We start from the raw sequence: 17693 nt of genomic DNA on the forward strand, positions 1-17693 counted from the left end.
CTGGTCTAAGAGCAAAACGTTGGGAGGTAAGTGGGCCTGTATATGAAAACTGAACCCCCAAGAGAGTGTGATTTTAGGAGGAAAAGACTTTTTGCTCTGACTGGGTTAAAGTCTAACCTTTTGCTCAAATTTTGTGGGTTAGAAATGCTATTCAGAGCTGAACTGCTGAACAACAAAATATAAAAAGGAAATTATAAGCATCTATCTGTAGAACAAAAACAGTCAAGGAATTATGACCTGTTCCTCTGTGTATGTGTGTTGGGGTGGGGCAGGAGACTGAATGTATTAAATTAATATTTCAGTTTGCATTTTTTAAAGCTATTTTTGAGCTGGGACTTTGTGCAATGTTGGAAATAATACCTGTAGACCAATCCATGACCTGAAAAGTCTCAGAATACTGACAGGCCTGTTGATTGGCTATATTTTTGGATCCATGGAGTTTCACACCATGCTTTTTTTGTTTGCATAAAGATGACTTAATCAAACTCCACTGGGTAATGAAAATGTCTTCAGAGAGGGTGTACCACATTCTGATTCACTGAAACTCCGGAAGAGGACTCAATCAGGCCACTATCTTCCAAAACTGAAAGAAATGAAGAATTAGATTAATTTGATATTAACCCACTTTCATTTAATTTGCCTACATGTATTTCCAATATATACTTTTTGTTAAGCTATTTAGTTTAGTTACTACAATATATGAAATTATGAAACTTTCTGGTTCAGATGTTTCTTCCCTACCTGTCAGGGTTTCAAACCTGCTGAGTCCTGGTGCAGATAACAGAGGCAACTCTTTGACCCACCTATTAGTGGTCCAGAGAATTGCCTTAAGATCCTCCCATAACTGGTGCCCAAACAGGCTACTGTTAGCTTCTGAAGGAAAGTCAGCTTATGTATTAGCCTTTCCCCCCCCCCGCAAATAAGCCCCGGTTTTATTTATTCTCACTGGGTTCCAGAAGCTTTCAGGGTGTAGTGGATACCAGCTGGTCAACCTAAAAGTGACCAATTTAAAATGTGCCAATTTAAAACAAAAATAAATATTTGTAAAAAGGTATGATTTTAGAAGCACAGATCACTGCTTTCATGGTTTCAGACACCACTTTTTCTTTAATGGTCTAATTCAGAAGAGATATTTTGTATCATTTATTGGGAAATAGTATTACCCCAATCCTGTATACATTGAAATCCATCCATTGCCCATGAATGTTCAAACAATTTAGAGTCATATTACATTTATTTGTAATTCAAATGAAATAAGAAAATTCACACAGGAACCAATATTACAGAGAGTTTGGGTTTGAACTTCCCGAACACTAGGCTCTACTTCCGTCTTTAGCTCCTCTATCCCAAGCACAGCTCTCACTGATATCGATGGCGTTGTCAATGCAGCATGCTGACAGTATTTTATATGGCCTCTTCTGTCTAGGAATTCTAGTGGCCTCAGATCTTCAAACCCGCATGTGAAATCCTACCCTTTGGAAGGGCGTTATGTTTGAGTGGGGGAGGGAAGATGATAAAGCAAAGTCACCCATGGTCAAATACATGAACCATCCTGCTGTGCACATTTGGCAAGGAGTACAGTGTTTCTGCAGCTAACATGTATTGCAGACACCAATGTACAGAATGGTCAATTAGTATGGACACATCTCCTGGTCAGCAGGCCACACCCCACAGTGACCACATGAGCTGGCAGGCAGGGCAATAGGTCCTATTCCTGGAGCTCTCTCAAGAGCTCATTAGTGATATTGCCCTGCTTCTTGAACAGAGAAAAGGGGAAGTAGTAGCTCCTTCTGCCTCAGGGAACCCAAATATGGAGTGGCTATTTCTAATTTTTTTTGCCTTCACTGCCTCAGTTTCCCTCATCTGTTAAACATAGGTAGTGTAACTGAGGATCAATTAACATTTAAAGCACTTTGAAGATCAAAAGGGGTAAAGATGGGTCTAGTTCTACAGTCCTCATTCAGGCACCATTCCTATTGCCTTCTATGTTTATTACTCTGTTCCAGAAGACACAGCACTATCTTTACATGTGCCTATTCCCCAAAAGTGCACCACAGTGAGATTCCCAATTCCTGCCATTAATTCCTAAGGTGCTATGTGAAGTGAAAGTTTAGAAATAAAAAAGCTTGCCTGTCCATATTTTATTAATAATTACTGGATCAATATGTATTGTGTAAATGCAAGTGAGAAAACAGGCACATGCCCCATGGAAGTTGGCAAGTTACCCAAATAATATTCAGTTAATTTATCCATGTGACAATTTTGATATTGTTTAATTAAGGCAAAAGCATAAGAATAAGTTCACCTGCAAAACAACAATCTGAATGAGAGCAACTGAGTTTAAAAGCTAGTATACGTGTTTTTTTAGAGAGGAGCCTGAGCTATACACATCAGCCCCAAATTGAGGTGTGTTCAGATTCATGCCCATCTCTTTCTTGTGTGTTTCCTGTGTTTTATGTAGATGCTAAACACAACCCTGGTTTTATTTACTGTCACTGAAAGACTGCTCTTGACTAAACAGGCTGATCTGTTGATTAATAGTCTCCACTGCTACCACCCAGTACTGACATCATTACAGAACCCATGCCTGTATTCATTCCTATTAACTACATTGAGGAAAAGTTCATTTTTATGTCAGACACTTGGACCTGAATCTAGAGAATTATTTTTCATAAATGTCAAACACCAAAGTTTCCTTGTTATAGTTATTAAACACTAGCGGCACAATAGCAGCAGAAGCCAAAGCTCCCATGAGAATTAGCAGCATCATTAGTACATTCCTCTTCTGGCTCACTCCTGGCTGTTGACACTTATTCTTCTGTATTTCCTAGTTTCATTTGCTTCACTCAGAATAGCTCATCAAATCATACAAGTATAGATGGGAAAGAAGAATTAGATCATCCAATCCATCTCCCTGCAAATGCAGAATTGTGCCCTGCAATTATTGTTTTGTTTTTTGGTAATCTAGTTTTAAATGTGCTTCACCATTCCCTCTGAGAGGCTACTTCACAGTTTCCAGATACTACTCCGCTATCAAATAGTTATTCCTACTAATGATGTTGAACCCTTGCCCCAAGTTAAAATAATTCTCTCTCCTGCAAGTATTTGTAGATTATCAAATCTATTCCCTCTGTTCCCTGTGGAACTCTTTGCCAGAGGATGTTGTGAAGGCCAATACTATAACAGGGTTTAAAAAATAACAAGATAAATTCATGGAGGATAGGTCCATCAATGGCTATTAGCCAGGATGGGCAGGGATGGTGTCCCTAGCCTCTGTTTGCCAGAAGCTGGGAATGGATCACTTGATGATTACCTGTTCTGTTCATTCCCTCTGGGGCACCTGGCAGTAGCCAAAGGTTAGAAGACAGGATACAGGGCTAGATAGATCTTTGGTCTGACCCAGTATGGCCATTCTGATGTTCTCTTACAATTACCCCACCTCCTCATACAGCTATTTAGCTAATCTAACCTTCCCTCATAACTCAGCTTTTCTAGCCACCTGATTCTTTTTTCTTGTTCTACACTGAATTTCTTTCATTTAATTCAATGGATATTTCAGACTCGTTTTCACTTCAGCCAATTGTATGTTATTGGAACTCTTATCTTCTGGTTCCCACAACTGCCTATTTGGTGATGACAATCAGTTTACATGCTCACACAGATCTCTCAATTCAGATGGGAAACCAATTTTTTTTTGTAATTTTCAGTAAACCATCATTTTAAGTGCTACAGTTGTGGTTCTACACAGATCTAAATGTTTCCCCTGACTTAATATCTCAATCATTTCTTGCAAGTATGCTTTTCATCTCTTTTTTCTGGAATCTATTCTCCATTAGCTTTAAAATCATGTGCCCCTCTGTTTTTTCAATGCCTTACAGTCTGAAAGTCAGCCTTTACACTAGTAATCTGTGTTCTTATACTACCTTCATCACCATAGTATCCAAGCAATATCTTTTCATGCAAGATATTGTCATTGTTCTTTCATCTGTGTGTACAGGCTCCTGAAATTACTGTTCTTCTACATCACGATATTTTCATTCTCCACCTCTTCTTTTTCAATCTCGTCATTCATTGGTTCCAATCCAATGATCTTTCAACCTTGTTTTCCATTTAGCTCATTTATAATACCAAGAACTTCTTGCTGTAAGCTCACCAAATTTTCTGTCAATTTCTGCTTTTTTATTTCCATGGCAGTTTCTCTGCTATGTCTAATCTCTGAAACTATTACTGCATCGTAGCAATTTAGAAGATGTGGTATCTCACTTTTCTGTGTTTTTGAATTCTCACTGATAGATCAGAGAAAATTAAAGAAGGGAAGCTACTGATGATGAAAGCTATCTAAGATCTTAAGATAAAGTCACTTCTGCTTCTCATTTTGTATGGAACAACCAATTGCTGCCTATTTTATAGGTGTCTGACAGCCTCTGTTTTTTTCCAAAACCAGGTCAACAAACAGGTCAATCTATTACTATCCTGAATTGAGTCTGCTTTGCTGGATCATTCATTGCACTGATATCCACATTTGAAGTCATTCTCTATGGCCTCTTCTCAGTTTCACTCACATTTCCTCAAAACAAGATGACAACTGGATTCAGATTCTCACTACATCATTGTTGTGCTCAAAAAAATAAAGCTACCCTCAGACTACAATATAGTATACACTGCTTTAACTGATTGCTTTGTTTTAGGGAGCACCGCGTAAGCTGGTGACTCATTCTGATTGTACTGGGTAGCACAACTGGTTTAGAATATTTAAAATCAAGTTGGAGAAAAATAAAATACTTTCATCTATATTCTCCTGACAAAGAACTCTTCCTCATGTAGTAAAGTCTGCTGTTTCTAATCTAGGTATCAAACCCTCTGAAAAGCAAGAAACTGAGCACTCTATTTCATATTTTTGGCATCACCTTAATTATCAGTGTTGGAATATCGGCACTAGCAATGTTGGGATTCCACATATACTGTTAAAATATTATCATAACCAGTAAGAACTTGAACAATGTATTAGCCACTGTATTTTCACCCGCACAAACTTCCCAACAGCTGCTCTGAGAACACGTGCCCCTCTATTTGTTTCAAATCAGTGTTACCCACCACATCTCACTGTTTCTAAAAGTTCCTGAAGCAATGTGCTCTTCAGGAGTAGATTGCGTAGCAGGATTTTCCCCAGCATATTAAAATTATGCGTGGGTATTATCTCTTGTTTCAGATGCAAGCCCACCATTATAAAAGCTCCCAAAATACAAATACAAAAGGGCTTTAATTTAAAAAACAAACAAACAAAAGTAATAAACAAAAGCCTTTTAATTTAAAGAAAGGAAAAATGAACAGTGAGGTCTGGTGAGCAGTACTGACTTGAAACCATTAGACACAGTCACCCATAAAGGTACAAAGACCTAGCAGGAGTGGATGGATTACATTTCTCACAAACATATCTCAGAGGACTTGATGGACAACCACTCACCTGTGAAATCCCACATGACTCAGTCCCATTTCTTTCACCTGATTCAATGCATAGGTTATAGTCTTTTTGGGAAGTCATAACAAGCCATGGACTTCACAGCCAGCATTAAGTAGATAATATCCCTCTACAGCCCCATCACCCAGCTCTTCAGGTGCTCAAACAAGATGAGCATCTGGATAAAAAAGATTCCTGAAACTTAATCCGGGCAAGATACAAGTAGCCCCGGTGAGCAGAAGAAGGGTTTTGAAGCCTTAGTCAAACCCATTATGTTGCTATTAATCTGATGTTCATCAAGGTTATATATTGCCCACGCCTCTGCTTCTTGCCTTACCTTTTCCTTGTTGCCCTTCCCAGGCTATAGCCTCCTGTTAACATAAGTGTATAACACCATCATCTTTTCAGGTTTCAGAGTAGCAGCCGTGTTAGTCTGTATTCGCAAAAAGAAAAGGAGTACTTGTGGCACCTTAGAGACTAACAAATTTATTAGAGCATAAGCTTTCGTGAGCTACAGCTCACTTCATCGGATGCGAGCTGTAGCTCACGAAAGCTTATGCTCTAATAAATTTGTTAGTCTCTAAGGTGCCACAAGTACTCCTTTTCTTTTTACCATCATCTTTTGTCCTCCTCAGACTCAGTCAGCAGTCCTTTGTTCATGCCAAGCTAAATGATTTCTTACCCTGATAATGCAAGATTGAAAGGGAGATTTCTCCCTCCTTCATTAAGAAGTCTTCAGCCTTGAGCCCTTATATAAATACTGGGCCTCTGGTGATATACTGCTCAGACCTCTTCTTCTTGCCTCACCTCTCAGGGGAGTCCTCCTTTCTCCTACCAATTTTACCATTACTCCATCTCCCTACAGGTCTCTCTGCAAACTAAGCCAGGGGCTTCCCCTATAGATAGTCTGGCAGTCACATGATTTATCTTGGCCATGTGCTCTGGACCTGCCTTTCCCATCAGTCCCTTACAGGGAACTACATCTCCCAGAATCCCTCTCCAGTCCTTTCCTGGAAGGCGAGTTCTAGTCTTGCAAAAGGAACCTGCAGAGAATTGTGTTAAATAGCTAGGGAAACACAGCTTTGCAGTATTTCATAACTAATGTGTCGGTTTATCTGGAGTAAGATTTAATCTGTTCAGAGAGAAAAATAAGTTAAAACGTGTTAATAAATGTGCTAATCATCTAAAATACATATTGGATTTTTCCATAAAATGAACATGTATTCCAATATATTGTAGAACATAAATTAAGGGTTCTCTGCTCTGGGCTATTTCTGGCATTTAAAGTAATTGCTGTAATGGATATGTTACAGCTATATCCAGATGTTACTATAGCTAAGATAAATGCTATTTTAAAAAAAATAACCCACCAGCAAATAGCCAGTGGATTTGCTTTATCATCTTACTGCCACTGAAATGAGCAGCATTCAGACTGAAGGTTTTCAGAGGGCTGAAGTGAAACGCACAGTTGGATGACTCACAAATTAAATGAATAGTCTTCCCATCTAAAACTGATATTAAATAAATATTAATTTTGTCATGTGCTCCCTAAATTGGTATGTCCACCCAAAAGGTAAGCTTTCCTTTTTCACTGAAGAATCCTCGGTTCACAATCACAGAATCACAGAATATCAGGGTTGGAAGGGACCTCAGGAGATCATCTAGTCCAACCCCCTGCTCAAAGCAGGGCCAATCCCCAATTTTTGCCCCAAATCCCTAAATGGCCCCCTCAAGGATTGAACTCACAACCCTGGGTTTAGCAAGCCAATGCTCAAACCACTGAGCTATCAAGAGACCATGAGCCTGATATTCTCCTCTTGCATGGGCCTGTCTTTGAGGAGCGTAAACTAGGAGGAAAATCCGCTGCCTTTTGATTATTGATTGATTGGCACTGATTTTGTACCAGTTTAACTGCAGTTTAACAGTGAACATTTGACATGCACATTTTCATTGATTGACTATACCATAATGATGGCTTACAGTATGCTAATCCTGTCACAACTCTTTTGTCTAGATCACCAACTATATAGAGAGATTAATGGAGTATGACTAAACCAGACTGGTCTGTTCAAGTACTATGGCAGCTGGATTACAGAACATGGTGATCTTGAATGTGAGATGCAGTGCTGAGGAGTGCTGGACCAGTGTGAAGTAGCCTCACAGGTGTTGTGTACTACAAGCATATACCACTGAGATGGGAAGCCCAGCTGTATAGAAGAGTAGTGCACCTCCCGCAATGCTGTACAGTGCAGAAGCCTGGGCAGTATAGAGATGGCAGATTCAATGCCTACAGGTGTTTGAGATGAGATGTCTTTGTGTAATAAAAAAAGAGTTTCAGGAAGGGGCAGATTTCAGAATCAAAGCATTAGGATGTCTGTGACATAATGTGTGTGACAATATTCAAGACGTGTGGTTTCGCTGGTTTGGACACACAGAGGATGAATGAATGAAGAGGACCTGGGGAAGAAAGCATGCAGGAAGGTGGTAAGAAAGAAACCCCGAGGAAAGCTGAGGAAGAGTTGGATGGATTGCATTAAAGAAGATGGTAAGCCTTAGTCCCACCTCAGGCAGACCAAGAGAGCAGATGCTTACATGAAGACCAGGCTCCAGATGATGTGATAAGATGAAGAAGTAGTTCATCAACTTCAGGTGAGCTACTGACTCTAGAGATCTCTAGTTCCTCAGTTCCTAGAGAGGAAGGACATCCCAGTGCTTAGAGTACTAACCTAGACTCTGAGATTTAATTCCCGCTCAGACACAGATCTCCTGTATGAACTTGGGCAAGTCACTGGAATCAATGGAAGTTAGGAACCTAAATATCTTTGTGGATCTGGGCTTTAGACTCTCTGTGCTTCAGTTCTCTGTCTGTAAAATAGGTATAATAGCACTGCCCTATCTCTCATGAGGATATCTACATTAAAGATTGTGAAGTGCTCAGATACTGGGCCATATAAGGACCTAAGAAAGACAGATTCCCAAAGAAACAGTTTTCAGTAGATAGCTAGAAGAAAATGTTTGGATCAAGTTATCCTACTCAGCTGTTCAAAAATAAATGGAGGGAAAAGACGGAAATCCCAGATCTCAGCTAGACCCTGTCTTACATCCAACTGTAGACTCAACCTTACAAAGTGCTGAGTGTCTCCTGAAAGGTCATGAATATTCAGCAGCACCTCTTAGGAAATATGGTACTTTGCAGGATTGTATTCTGTATGGTTATCTGACAGGGATGGAAATCTGGCAGATAAAGAAAAACAAGAAATGACTATGATCAAGGCTTCCTGGTTCTGTTCTCTACTCTATTATTAGCTTATGATGTCACAAGCATATTAGGAAATGTGTGTCTCAGTTTTCTGTTGAAAATATCTCATCAACCTATGTCTTGCTCTCTACTCTATCTTGAGTACATGTGCTTCAGTCATTCTGGAATTTTTGTTAATTCAAATTAAATAACGTTTCTCAAGCCACCTTTCTTCTCTCCAAAATAGGGTAACAGTTTATTTAGTCACCTACAATACACTTAAGATTTGATCCTGCATGGTGCTCACTACTTTTCACTACCACTAAACTCAATGGAAGTATAGCATGGACTGGAGCAGGCCCAAGCAGGCCCCAGAAGTTCAGACAATTTGGAGAAGCTTTGGAGAATAATCCAAACTGTGAGTTCATGGTCTACCTGCTTGAAACCCTCCATTTCTCCCAGACCATACTGTTGCAGATGCTGTAAGCAGAAGCTCTCAGTTGGAAGTATCTTGATTTAATAAAGCACTAAGATGGCCATAGAGACTTCTCCACGAAGGATCTTCAGCTATGGAACAAGTTTCTATTCCCAGTTCAAAATAGCCTGAGATTGTTGTCCATGCTGCAAGGTCTACCTTCTTGATGGGGTTCATAGTGGGTGGATCCTGATGGGGGGGACTTTATAGAGGACAGGAGTTTTATTGAGGAAAGTCACATCCATAGGGATGTGTCAGGGATGGAGTTATGCTTGGTGGACTTTGCTGCTGATTTTGTTTTGGCTGTACACTTTTTTAAAAATTATGTCAAAGGCTCCCAGAGTCGTAATCAGGTGTCTTTAATTATATTATTTAAAAGTGAATAAATAAAAATGCTATCCAAAGTGAACCTCCAAGGCCTTTTGATTAGTATAGCTCTTATTAATAAGCATGTAGATAGTCGAGGTGTATGAGACGCAAAATATCTGCTTCCCAGTCATGGACCAAATAATTAAAATAGGTAGCCTGAAAAAGTTTGGAAGTTCTGTTTGGCGAGACTAAGAGAATAAAAAAATGGAACATAGGCACTTTTGAAAATGTAACCCCATTTGAATGAATCACCAGCAAGTCTTCGGCTCCGCCCTTTGCTTCCATCTCTGTGACCTTCCAACAGACCTTCTCTTTTCTCAGTGACCATGTTGGACTGAAGGGAACCAAAGTCTTTTAGTGTGTTGTAGGCTGATTAGTCACAGTAAGGGAAGGATGTTTGGATTGATAATGTAGTGACTGTTATTATATAAGAACCGAGATGGATGGACGAATAGAGATGCTTTTGGAGGATTGCATAGGAAGAAGGAGCTGTTGTCTTGCAGGCAGTTAGGCACATTAGTTCTTTATCTGAACCAATGTGAATATTAACAAATGTTTTTTTGAATCAGGAAAGTTCTCAATGGTTCCAAACTGGTTTGTTCATCCTTAATGAAATCCCTCTTCTCTTTGTAATCTAACCTGCCAAACACTTGTGTGTATATACTGCAGAGTGGGGATAGAGAAGGAGAAATGCTAGTTCAACCACAAATAATGTACATAATCTATGTTTATAAACAATCTACACAAAGAAAAGAAACTGAACAAAATTCCTGACCTTGAAATCAAATAATTTTATCAAATGTCTTTTTACAAAGGCGAAATGCACAACAAATTAAGCGGAAATAATAAGCAGCAGTGAGAAATCACTGATTTGAATCATACATGCCAGATAATTGTTTCACTTGAGTGAGGTTTTCACCCAAAACAATGCAGTTTAATAACTAAGCATTTTGTGTGGTGTTCTATAAACAAAACTAGAAGAGCACAGCTGCTATAACTATTTTCACTCAAGATTGGAAAATATTTCTCTCACACCCCCACATCTACAACTCTGGTCATTTTTGTAATGGTGGAGCAAAACCTGAACTTCCAAGCATGGTCAAAGAGGCTGCACCAGTGACTCAAAGCCCCCTTAGAGGTGCTAAGCAATGTAGCAGCTGAGTAAATCACTCATTACTGATACTTCCTGACCAAAGGGATAGCCTATAGTAATCAACAGGAGATAGCAGGGGTATGTAGTCTAGTTGCAGCTATAAATTTAGAGGCTTCCTGCAAGAGCCCCTTCTTGAACAGAGAGAACCTGTGACAGAGTGAGAAACAGTTTAGTGACTGAGTGAGCTGCCAAGTTAAAGAGAATTTAGCTGCACTGAGAGCTTGGCTGCAGGAAGAGGAGTCTGAGGGATTTAGCCAGTGAAGAGCTGCCAAAATCTTAATGGGTTCCCTCTTCACCCTACGAGGGGGTCGTTGCCCTCCCCCAGGACCCCTGCCCCTGTCCCTGTCCCCTGACTGCCCCCAGAACTGGGCAGGAGGGTCTCTTGGGCCACCGTAGTGGGTGCCCACCCCACCCCTAAGAGCCAGAGACACTTGCCGGGGGCAAGGTGGGGAATACCAGAGGTGCTTACCTGGGGCAGCTCCCAGGAAGCTCCAGCAGGTCCCTCTGGCTCCTAGGGGCAGGGGAGCATAGCTGGGGGAGAACAGGGGGAGCGGCTGCTCCCCCCACTGATCACATCAAAAGTGGCGCCTTAAGCGCCGACTCCCTGCGTGCTCCGGGGCTGGAGCACCCATGGGGAAAATTTGGTGGGTGCAGAGCTTCTCAGCCCAGCCCAGCTTCCCGCATGAACAGCTGATTCGTGGGAAGCCTGGGGGGGCAGAGAACCAGAGAGAAATGGTGCGTTCAGGGGCGGAAGCAGAGCGGAGTGAGCTGGGGCCGGGGGTGGGGCAGGGAGCTACCAGTGGTGCTCTGCACCCACCAAATTTTCCCCTTGGGTGCTGCAGGACTGGAACACCCAAGGAGTTGGTGCCTAAGGCGCCATTTTTGGCCGGTTACATTTCAAAGGCCTTTTAGAACCGGTTGTCCTTCATTTAGAAAAGGGCTTCTAAATTTAACAACTGGTCCTAGCAAACCGGTGTGAACCGGCTCCAGCTCACCACTGGATTTAACAATTAGAAAGGCACAAAGGCCCCAAGAAAACCAACTGACAGAATAAAGAAAACCCAATACACTTAACAAACATACCCTAAACTTAAACTAAATAAAAAAGCCCCAAGAATAAAAATGCAGTCAGAAGACCAGCAGCAGAGTGGGGCTTACCCAGTTTATTGCATTGTAAAAAGTAAATGTTTCTAATTACCTGCCTTGTGGGCATGTGGTGTACGTATGCATATGGTGTAAACAACTCATGGCCCTCAAAGACAGAGTACAGGCTCTGGAGGCCACTGTGGCTGAACAGGAGGGGCAATGGGAGATAGAGTGTGTTGGGACCTACTTTCCAGATGATGTCATGATATCCTCTCACACTGAGGATATCCCTTTGTGGGCATGGACTCCAGTTATTAGGAAGAGACAGGCAATACTAGTGGGGATTTGATTATTAGAAATATAGATAGATAGTTAGGTCTGTCATGACCAGGAGACCACCACAGTGAACTGCCTGCTCAGTGCAAAGGTAATGGATCTCATGAGACATCTAGATACTCTTACAGTGTAGTACTGTGGTCCTGGCACCTGTAGGCACCAATAACACAGGGAAAGTAGGAGAGAGGGACTGGAGGCCAAATTTAGGCTGGTAGGTAAGAGATTAAATATCCAGGACCTCCATGGTAGCATTCTCTAAAATGCTTCCAGATCAATGCATCAAGGGCCAGAAAGACATGCAGAACTGCAAGGTCTCAGTGTATGCATTAGAAAATGGTGTAGGGAGGAGGGATTTAGGTTATTAGGAACTAGGAAAACTTTGGAAAAGTAATGGCCTATTCAGGAGGGATGAGCTTTCTACAGCTCCCATTGGCAAAGGGTGAACCCGCAGCCACTGGGAGCTGCGAGTGGCCGTACAAATGTAAACAAACTGTCTGGTGGCCTGCCAGCAGGATTACCCTAATGAGCCACAGGTTGCCCACCACTGTTTTAGAGGATTTTCTTTAAAACTAAGGGATAGGGGAAAGGCAGCAGGTATGGAGAAGCACATAGTCTGGCTGGAGATGTCCCTTAGGGTTGAAATTATTAAAGGGGGAACTCTATCCTAGTAAGGAGGACAGGCAAGAAGTTGGTAAAGTATAGGTAGGAGCTAGAGAGGAACACTCAAACAAAACAGAGTCCTATTTAAAAATAACTCATGAAGACAAGCAGCTGAATATTGACAAAATGTACCAGTGCTTATATACAAATGCTAGAAGTCTAAATACTAAGATTAGTGAACTAGAGTGCCTGGCACTAAATGAAGATATTGATATAATAGGCATTACAGAAACTTGGTGGAATGAGGATAATTAACAGGATACAGTAATACCAAGGTATAAAATATATATAAATGACAGAGTAGGTTGCCCTGAAGGGGAGAGTGACATTATATGTAAAAAAGGCAGAGTGTCAAATAAGGTATACATCTTAAATCAAACAGAACCACTGAATCTCTATGGATAGAAATTCCCTGCTTGAATAAAAAGTATAGCAGTAGGAATATACTGCCGACAACCTGACCAGGATGGTGACAGTGACAATGAAATGCTAAGGGAGGTTAGAAAAGATACAAAAAGCAGGAAGTGAAATAATACTGGATGATTCCCACTATTCTGATGTTTACTGGGTACATGTTACCCCAGGACGTGATGCAGAGATAAAATTTCTAGACATCATAAATGACTGCTTCTTGCAGCAGCTACTCCTGGAACCCAGCAGGGGAGAGACAATTCTTGATTTAAACCTAAGTGGAGCACAAGATCTTGTCTAAAAGGTGAACATAGTTAAACCGCTTGGGAATACTGACCTAAGGTAATTAAATTTAAGATTCTTATTGGAGGATAATGCCAAAAGACCCCACCACAATCACTTTAAAAAGGGGAACACTACAAAAATGAGGATGCTTTTTGATGGAAATTAAAAGGAACCATCACAAGGATTAAATGCAACATGAGGGCTATTTAAAAATGCACATGAGGGCTATTTAAAAACATAATAATAGAAAATTCAGACTAAATTATATCTGAAATCAAAGAAGACAATAAGATAGACCAAAAGAGTGCCACCATGGCTAAACAGCAGAATATGGACACTATTAGAGGCAAAAAGATATCTTAAAATTTGGAAGTCAAAACCTAGTAAGGATAATAGGAAGGCACACAAATTCTGGCAAGTTAAGTGTAAAAGGTATAACAAGGCAGGCCAAGAAAGGAATGAGAGAAACAAATTGTTAAAGATGCAAAAACTAACAGTAAGAAACAGACATGGGGGCTACTAGATGAGAAAGGTGCTAAGGAGCACTCAAGGAAGACAAGGCAATTGTAGAGAAGCAAAATGAATTTTTTGCATTGGTCTTCACTGCAAAGAAGTTGGGGGAGAGCACATGAGGCCTATGCTTTTAAGGGTGACAAATCTGAAGTACTGTCCCACATTGCTATTAGCAGAAGAGGTTTTAGAACAAATTGATAAATTTGTTATAAATCACCAGGACCAGATGGCATTCACCCAAGAGTTCTGAAGGAACTCGAATAAGGAACTACTAACTGTAGTGTAACCTATCATTGAAATAAGCCCCTGTACCAGATGACAGGAAAATAACTAATGTAGTGCTGATTTTTCAAAATGGCTCCAGAAGTGATCCTAACAATCACAGGCTGGTGAGTCTAACTTCAGTACCAGGAAAATTGGTAGAAACTATAGTAAAGAACAGAATTATTAGATACATAGACGGACTTGATTATCGTGGAAGAATCACCACAGCTTTTGTAAAGGGGAGTCATGCCTCACCAATATATAAAAATTCTTTGAGGTGTCAACCAGCATGCGGATAAGGGAGATGCAATCAACATAGTGTACTTGGATATTCAGAAAGCCTTCGACAAGGTCCATTACCAAAGGCTCTTAGTAGTCATGGGACAAGAGGGAAGAGCTATTCCTGTAACCCACAAGGGGAGAGACAATTCTTGATTTAAAGCTAAGTGGAGCACATGACCTGGTCTAAGAGCTAAACATAGTTAAACTGTTTTGTAATACTGACCTAAAGCTATTAAAGATAGTTAAGTCCAAAGCTCTGACTGTGTGTAAAGAGTTACAAGGGGAATCTCATAAACCTGTCTGACTGGGCAACAAAATGGCAGATAAAATTCAATATAGATAAATGCAAAGTAATGCACATTGGAAAAAATAATCCCAACTACAGATATATAATGATGAGTTCTAAATTAGCTGTTACTGCTCAAGAAGGAGATATTGGCATCATTGTGAGTAGTTCTCTGAAAACTCCAACTCAGTGTTCAGCAGCAATGAAAAAAGCTAACAATGTTAGGAACTGTTAGAAAAGGGATAGAAAATAAGACAGAAAATATCATAATGCCACTATATAAATTCTGTGTCCAGTTCTGGTTGCCCCATCTCAAAAAGAATATAGTGAGACTGGAAAAGGTTCAGAGAAGGGCAACAAAGATAATCAAGGGTATGAAATGGCTTCCGTATGAGGAGAGATTAAAAGATATTAGGGCTGTTCATTTTAAAAAAGAGGTTACTACAAGGGGGATATGATAGAAATCTATAAAATCATGAATGGTGTAGAAAAAGTGTATAAGAAGTATCATTTATCCTTTCCCACAATACAAAAACCAGGGGTCAGCGGAAATTAATCAGTGGCAGGTTTAATACAAATAAGAGGAAGTACTTTTTTACACAATGCACAATTAACCTGTGGAACTCATTCCCATGAGATGTTCTAATGACCAAAAATAGAACTGTGTTAAAAGAAGACCTCGACAAATTCATCAATGTCTATTAGCCAAGATGATAAGGGTCATAATCCCATGTTCGGGGTGACCATTAAAAAAAAAAAAAGCTCTCACAAATTGTCCTATTCTATACATTTTCCCTGAAACTCCACTACTGGCCACTGTCAGAAACAGGATACTAAACTAGTTGGATTATTGGTCTGACCCAGTATAGCGGTTCTTATGTTCTTAAAAACAAATAAGAATTTGAACAAACATGATACACAAGAACAGATCATTAAAATGGAAAGACTATACAATTGCCTCTTAGTAAACAATAGAAGGAAGGTTTCAGAGTAGCAGCCGTGTTAGTCTGTATTCGCAAAAAGAAAAGGAGTACTTGTGGCACCTTAGAGACTAACAAATTTATTAGAGCATAAGCTTTCGTGAGCTACAGCTCACTTCATCGGATGCATTTGGTGGAAAAAAACAAATGCATCCGATGAAGTGAGCTGTAGCTCACGAAAGCTTATGCTCTAATAAATTTGTTAGTCTCTAAGGTGCCATAAGTACTCCTTTTCTTTTTAATAGAAGGAAGGATTGTCCAGTGGTTAGGGCATTAACCTAGAAATTGGAAGACCAAGATTCAAGCCTCTATTCTGCCAGCAACTTTCTGTGTGATCTTGATCAAGGTACTTATGGCCAGATTTTTAAAGACACCTAAAGATGTAGATAGGAGTCTAAGTACAAAAACACTTAGGCACCTAAGTCCCCTTGATTAAATATTGTAAGGCTCTTAAGTTTACATGCCACAGTAGTAGAGGCCATACAAGTACCTAAGATAGATAAACGGTGATGTCAAGCTGCAATAGCTGTGTCTATAGAGGAAATGTTTAAAATGCAGCACAGCGTTTTGGCTGAATGACATTTATGGACAGAAACCCAACATGTCCTGATTAAGTGGGTCTCAAAATTTTCCCCATCATGATCTCTTTTGTGAATGTCCATTTATATTGGATAGATAGGCACTCATATGAATTAATAACTATATCCATACACTTCCAAACACTGAGCCAATTCAGAAAATTGGTCCAGGGAGATGTAGATTGAATCTCCCTGATCTAGGTTAGCCCAATGTGCCAGCTGAGAGATTCACCTCTCTACAAGACAGCCTATGGTCTTGCTCTGCTTTAAAGTTATTTATGCTTATTTTGTGTGTCTCCATTATTATAATATGGTTGCTATTTTTTGCAATTTAAAAATAAAAGAAAATTAAATGCATAGGAGGGGGATAAAAAGGCTGCTGTCAGGGTTCCCTCCCCACTCTGACTCTACGGGTACAGACATGGGGACCCGCATGAAAGACCCCCTAAGCTTATTTCTACCAGTTTCGGGTTAAAACTTCCCAAGGCACAAATTCTCCCTTGTACCTTGGATTAGGTAATGCTGCCACCACCAAGTGATTTAGACAAACTCAAGAAAAGGACCACTTGGAGTTCCTACTCCCTCCTAATATCCTCCCAAGTCCAATCACCCCCTTTCCTGGGGAGGCTTGAGAATAACAAGATGAGCACAGACCACCTTGGGTATTTTAGGACACTAAAAAACCCAATCAGATTCTAAAAGAAACAGAATTTTTCTTTATTATCAAGAAAAAAGGTAAAAGAGCACCTCTGTAAATTAGAATGGAAGATAATCTTACAGGGAAATCAGATTCAAAAACACAAAGGATTTCTCTCTGGGGCCAAATTTTAAAGTTACAAAAAGAAAACCAGAAATATACCTTCCTCTCAGCATAGAGGAAAATCACAAGCCAAAACAAAAATAGCTAATGCATTCCCTTGCTAGTACTTACTAATTCTATTGGAGTTGTATTGCTTGCTTCCTTGATCTGTGTCCGGCAAGCACACAGAACAGACAGACCAAAAACCTCCTCTCACCCCCCAGATTTGGAAGTATCTTGTCCCCTTATTGGTCCTTTTGGTCAGGTGCCAGCCAGGTTACCTGAGCTTCTTAACCCTTTACAGGTAAAAGGATTTTGTGCCTCTGGCCAAGAGGGATTTTATAGTATTGTATATAGGAAGGTTGTTACCCTTCCCTTTATATTTATGATAGCTGCAGTCATAGTTATGGATCTAATAAGGTATGTCTACACTACTTTGTAAACCCTAGTCTGTGGGACCCACACTTGAGGATTGATGTTTCCATGCCTGTGCTTGAGCATCCAAACTGCATTGTAAACC

This window comes from Dermochelys coriacea, chromosome 3 (genome assembly GCF_009764565.3).
Source record: "Dermochelys coriacea isolate rDerCor1 chromosome 3, rDerCor1.pri.v4, whole genome shotgun sequence".
Lineage (NCBI taxonomy): Eukaryota > Metazoa > Chordata > Testudines > Dermochelyidae > Dermochelys > Dermochelys coriacea.